The sequence below is a fragment of the Colossoma macropomum genome, unplaced genomic scaffold (genome assembly GCF_904425465.1).
Source record: "Colossoma macropomum unplaced genomic scaffold, Colossoma_macropomum, whole genome shotgun sequence".
NCBI lineage: Eukaryota > Metazoa > Chordata > Actinopteri > Characiformes > Serrasalmidae > Colossoma > Colossoma macropomum.
This window is the reverse complement of record NW_023494791.1, coordinates 41,894,289-41,901,004: the sequence shown is the minus strand read 5'-3', so window position 1 is coordinate 41,901,004 and position 6,716 is coordinate 41,894,289. Positions and strand designations below refer to the sequence as shown.

General features: G+C 38.9%; 1 protein-coding gene across 1 annotated transcript in view; it reads left to right on the top strand.

The window, feature by feature from the left end:
* Window positions 1-431: 431 nt before the first annotated feature.
* The window catches only part of LOC118810932 (cadherin-23-like), a 338,859-nt gene continuing 332,574 nt past the window's right edge, over window positions 432-6,716 (top strand). The window contains exon 1 of the mRNA XM_036575094.1: window positions 432-491. The gene's annotated coding sequence lies outside the window, so the exon portion shown is untranslated. The remainder of the gene's footprint in view (window positions 492-6,716) is intronic.

The following is a 6,716-nucleotide window of genomic DNA, read 5'->3' as shown; positions in this document are numbered from 1 at the left end:
ACGAATAAGCTTATTTTACAGAGGGGTTTACTGTTCGCTTGTTTCTAACGGCTAATATAAGCTTGAGTTTTGTGTTTTTTATACCAAACAAACGACTTTTCTCACATGTGTCGCCTCAGTAACGGTCATGTTACCTCAGTTCGGTTAGTGCTTCTGCACGCGCGGTGTTCTTCTTCGCGCCTGTATTCAGACATGTCCCGCCTCCTCCGCTCCGATTGGCTAATACTGTGCCGGACCCTGCGCTCTGATTGGCCGATTCAGCAGACTAGCTCTGTGTGTGAACTATTAAGCCAATCGTCCCGTGAGAGGCTGTGGTTTGTCGGAAAACGGGCGGGAAAAACCCGCGTTGTGAAGAGGGCGGGAAAAGATGCTGAGGGAGGGAGGGAGGCTGAAGCGAGCGGAGCACAGCAGCAGCAGCTTCATCGCTTTAGCGAGAGCGGCGGGGAAAGTGGTCGGTTCTCCAGCCTCACCGGCTCAGGACGAGGCAGCAGGTAAGACGGCCAGAGTTTTTATCTCTCTGGGGGAGAGTTCAGCCTCCGGGCGGCGGGGCTGGGACTTCACAGCATTAATCTGAGAGACAAAGACTGTTGTTAAAGTCCAGACCTGAGACTTCTGAGCTGAGTTAGTAACGTTAGTGTAGACCGGAGACTCGAGTCAGGCGAAATGTAATTAATATTGACAAGAGGAAAAAGAGAAGCATATAGGTTTAATGCTCGATATTTTAGTTCGCTTTCTGACTGATGGGATCTTCAGGGATGTTTTTTTTTGTTTGTTTTCGGTGAATATGAAATGAAACGTATTAATTTTTTTTAAAACATATTCTTAGTTTATTTTCACTTAATGATTTTATATATTTTATTTTATTTATTTATTTATTTATTTATTTTTGTATTTGTGTGTGTAGGAGATTTTTGCACGGCTCAGAGTAAAAGGATTATAGGAATAGGATAGATAATGGGAATCTTTTTTCTGTGAAATTATTTTTTCGATTTATTCATATTTTGTGATATAGGCCTGCTGTTTCTTCTGTTTTTAAGTTTCCTTTGTTGGGTATTGCTGTGTTAGGCTATTGCTTTATTGGGACAATGATACATTGGGTTATTGCTGTGTTGGGTTAGTGATGTGTTGGGATAGAGCTGTGTTGGGTTAGTGATGTGCTGTGTTGGGTTATTGATGTGTTGGGATAGTGTTGAGTTGGGTTATTGGTGTTTTAGGATAGAGCTGTATTGGGTTATTGCTGTTTTGGGTTATTGCTGTGTTAGGGCAGTGCAGTGTTAAGAGTGCTGTGCTGGGATAGTGTCATGTTGGGTTATTGCTGTTTTGGGATAGTGCTGTGTTGTGTTGGGTTAGTATCACGTTGGGTTATTGCTGTGTTGGGACAGTGCAGTGCTGTTTTGGGATAGTGCTGTGCTGTGTTGGGATAGTGTCATGTTGGGTTATTGCTGTGTTGGGATAGTGCTGTGTTGTGTTGGGATAGTGTCATGTTGGGTTATTGCTGTGTTGCGATAGTGCTGTTAGGTTGGCTGTGTGGTGCTGATGCTTTGTTGGGTGTCGGGTGTAGCTCTGCGTCTCGTGTAACGGGCGCCCTTTATTTATTCACGTGTCATCTGAACCAGCTAAGCGCGAGCACACGATCATCTACAGGCACCATGTGTCAGGTGAGAGAGCCTCACAGAGTTCAACCCTAACAGCCCTGACGCTCGTTTAGGTATTAGTGCAGATTTCATTAATCCGAAAATACCCAATTACATAGCAAATCTAGTGCTGAGGAAACACCTGTTGAATAAATTCTTCAATATTTATTTAACACCTAGGGCATTAAATTAATTCTCAGAGGTTTAAATGAACACATAGGGCGTTGAATAAAATCAGCATAGTTGAATTTGCTAACTCTACCTACAGGACTGAATTAGATAACTCTTACAATGAACTCCTACACTGTTGAACTATAACACACTCAGAGCCCAGATGGCCTTTTTAAACTCTGTAGGTGTTCGTTCAGCATTAAGGATGTTGCTGTACAGTATAACTTGTAATGATGACTGAGCATACGTTTTAGTATATATTAGAAAGTTTAAGAAAAGTTAAAGAAGAAATTTTGTCTGAAAATGATCAATAATAATCAACTACATACACCCTGTGCCAGGGGAGCTGGCCACAGAAAGTTCTACCAAAAGGCCCAAATCTCCTGCCAGGCACAGACTTTAACATGGTTATTTAGTGTCATTTCCATTCATCTGAAAATACCCAACTACCCAGCAAAATCTACAGTGCTGAATTAATACTGGCGGTGCTGAAATAATACCTACGGAGCTGAATGGACTCTTATAGATGAAGTAACCCCTATAGTGTTCATTATGTTCCAGCTGGACTCAGTAAAATCTGGTGGCATTCAGTTGGGACTGAGAATTTTGATAGAGGCTGGTAGCCTGGTGGTGAGCTAGCTGTGCCTGAAACTGGAAGGTCGTTGGGTTCAAATCCCAGGACTGACCTGGTTGTGGTCACCTTACCTCCCTACCCCAGGTGGTGCTGCTCTGCTGGTGGTGTGCTGCTCCCAGACTGGGCATAGTTCGGCAGAAGTACCATATTTACCTTGTAAGCAGATCAGTTATAACCCAGCTTAGAATGACTTCCAATGATAACTGAGCAGAAGTGTTAGTAAGAACGTGGTTGCTATAAAAGAATGATCAGTATTGTAACGCATCTGAGCCTGGTGTGTTCCCTCCTCCAACACACCTGGTTCAACTAATCAGATAATTAGCAAGCCCTCACGAGGTTAAATGGATGCGTTTGAGCAGGCTGAGAACTGAAATGTGCAAGGCATATCAGGACTGGGGGACAAAGGCAAATTGACCAAACATTTGGTTTGTCAAAACTAGTGACCAACCTTCTTTGGGTCAACCAGCGTTCCTTCCTGATATATTCTGCACACCTGATCCATCTAATGAAGAACTTTTGACACCAGTCGTTAGATGGATCAGGTGTTGGGGATTTGAGTTAGAGCTAAACTCTTCAGAGCCAGTCACAATAAATATCTTTATATCTAGAGTCTTCTGAAATTCTGTTGGTGTATACATTCTTTACCATTGAGAAGGAGCTCTCACACATGACCTTAGAGGGCCTAAAACCCACTGATTATTCTATTTACAGTGGTGCTCGAAAGTTTGTTAACCCTTTAGAATTTTCGATATTTTTTCATAAATTTGGCCTAAAACTACTGGAAACGTTTAGTTGGGATTAGTTAGGGTTCACATACTTTTGCTACTCACAGATATGTAATATTAGATTATTTTCCTCAAGAAAAAAATGACCAAGTCTAATCTTTTTGTTTTGTGTGTTTAATTTGGTTCTCTTTATCTATTATTAGGACTTGTGAAAATCTTATGAAGTTTTAGGTCAAATTTATCTAGAAATATAGAACATTTAAAACTTTCAAGCACCACTGTATAATAGTGAAAGTGAGTAAAAATGGTCAAAATTCTTATGTCCAAAATTGAGAGGGTGGGACTCTCTTATTAGGGGGTGATGCTCCCTTTTGCCCCCAGTGCCCTGTAGCTTCAGGCCTAAACAAATGTGGATAAAGTGTGACTCGGAGACTGAACAAGAGCGATCCACCAAGTGTTGTCTTTGGTCATAGGGCTGGATCGTAGCCATAACATGCAATGTAATGACTTTTTTCCAGATATATCACAGCATCATGGTATTACGGTATTTGATCCTTTTTAAGTTTACATTAATGAAGTTAAGAAGTCATTATTCAGCTTTAATGGACACACACTTGGGTGCTGGTGCTCAATACTAAAAGAATGCCTCACAGACCTGACAGAGCTGTTTTGACTATTTAATTCTGCTCTGCTTCTCTTAAAATACACCAAAGGGAGCCTTACGTAGAACTGTAAATGTTAACATACTATTTATTTAATTTTTTATGGATTACAGTTGATCTTTCAAACAAAGCAAAGCAGCAAGTAAACAACACGGTCCTGGATATGATGAGTAAAGTGCAGAAAATATAATTCAAAATCTAAAAACTTCTTGGCAACAAGGACACTTTAATTTCATGGGTATTATCTGCATATAATGCTCATTATCTATCAAATATATGACTGAAAATATTATTAAAACTGAAGAGCAGTATGTTTTAAAAAGTGGTCTTCCAGAAGGATGTGTTTAGTCTAATTGAAGGATCCATGTAGAGGATATCTGACAAGTTTGGGATGTGGTTAGCCATCCTTTGTTTTCCATGTTTTCCATGTGATGTTCTTCCAAAACTATGAGCGTACCTCAGAAGTATTTCCGGAGGTCAACTTGTGGGCGCAAAACTTGCGCTCCCATCCAGCAGCCGCTTGTGATACTGAATCAATGCGTAAACGCAGTAAGCAATTACCAACACTGAAGAAAAGGGGGGAATGCGAAATGAGCAGTTCTCTCAATGACCTGCTGGATACTTTCCTGACCTAGTTGAATTTTGACCTACATTTATGGAAAAGAGTCGATGCCAGTTATTTTGTTTCGATGTGCTTTTTCTGTCAAGGCACTTGGGTCGATTTCTTTCCCAGCTACGCACTTACTCACTCAGAGGCAGAGCCCGGCTGAACACGCTGGATGGCCCAGGGGTAAAACATGGCAAAGAGTCAGTGTGTCAGAAACAGTTCTTGTTCTTCGACTCAGATCTTTTCACAGATTCCAGAATTGCTACACTTGAAAAGATGCAATGAATTTACGAGATTCAATCGTTTATACCGCACACTGTAGTTTGTTTTTGCTCTCATCTACTAGTAGATAAAAATCACTAGGTGCAGCCAGTGGTGGTCCTGGCCTTGCTGCACCCGCAACAACACAAATACTGCTATATTACGATTTGATTTTAAACTGCTGGTGATATGAAATGAAAATTCTTGGCTGAAACTGAAATTCAGGACACACTCGTGTGAAATTGTTGAAATCTGTGTGTTTTCTTTATGCCTTTAACTGATTATAATAGACATAGAAGAATTACAAGGTAATTAAAAACATATAAATAGTAATTTCAGTTGGATAAAGCTGAACTGACAGTTAATGAAAAATGACCCATTACAGTATATACTGTGTGTGCCTGTGAAAGCCAGCGTGTGGTAATCCAAGACAATGGATTCCATTATTTATTTAGTTGTACTTTCATATTTTGTGCTGTCATTTGTGAATTTTTTTGTCATTTCAGAAATTGAGGCTACAGATGCTGTTGGTGTGCTTGTGTATATTTTCCTTTCTGCTTTAGTTTTGCTGTATTCTGTATATCGAATTTATTGTCTTTGGTATTAAACCTGTATTAGAGAAGTCCTTGGACATGGTGTCCACTCTTGAACCTTGGCATGAACAGTGATCACAAATTGCTTGTCTAGTGTCCATCATAGAAACCGTGAAATAGTTCCCTTTAGAATCAAAACTTTCTGAATGTGTCTGCCCTGACCAGCACAGGAGCATGAAGATATTAATCACTATTTCTCATTTTCGTTAGCATTCAAATGACTTGTTCAGTGTTAGATTTTGATGCTTAATTGTGGACCTATTTAATCTGTAGAGTTTTTTTTTCTCTTTTGGCTAAAAATTCAGGTGACACTTTATTTTGAAAGGTCCTTTTTTAATTAAATAAACATACAACAGACTCACAGTAACATATTAACAACTTATCAATGATGCAGTAGTGAATACATTCAGTAGATAATCAAGAGACATTTAATGAACTGCGTAAATAAAATTATTATTATTATTATTATTATTATTATTATATAATAATAATAATAATTATAATAATAATAATCTACTAATTTCAGTTGTTTTTTTTTACTTTACTTTTTTTACTTTTGAGTTTCCAAATTTATATCTGTAGATGTTTAACCATCTACCATCTCAGCGTCCTTGACAAGCTGTTATAGACATGCTGCTGATGCCATTGTCTAACTGGATCTTAACTGGATTAGGTTTTGCTTAAGGTTAGGGTCAGGATTAGGGTAAGGGTGAGGATTAGGAGTAGATTTTGGGTAAGATTGGGTAAAGGTAGGTTTTGCATAATGGAAGTAACATATTAAGTTTACTTCATGTAAAAAAAAAACATCTACCTAATGTAAGTAATGGATCAACAGAACATCTACAAGATATGTTGTTGATATGTTACTGATAATCTGTTAAGAGTTTAGTAATCATCTACAAAGCACCACTCCAAATAAAGTGTTACCAAAATCGAAAGTGATACTTTTACCATAGAATTTTGGAGGCTGAAATTTTGGTGCATCCTTACAAATCACCTTTGCTTCAACAGTTGGTTTCTTTCATGCATAAAGCCTAGGGATGTGCATTCTGACTACAACATGTGTTCATGAATGGATATCCAGTTAACCTTGGAGATGGACAAAAACAATGCCAAAAGAAAAACAAATGGATAAATGCAGATCTGTGGTTTACCTTTTTAGGCGACAGCACTGGTGTTGCACAAAAATGTAGCATCACACAAAGGAATACATTTCAAAATGTGTTTGATGATTGAAAAATAGCTCAGGCAATTGGGAGGTTTTCATGTTGGATGGGTAACAGAGTCTGCCTCAGATGAGCTAATGAGGTAAAACCACAGCTAACCAGTAACACTGGATGCTGATGGGGAACCTCATGTTGTACTCTCTTCTGTGGATGATGTGCCAACATATTAGACTGTCAGAAAAATATATTTATATAATTGTTTC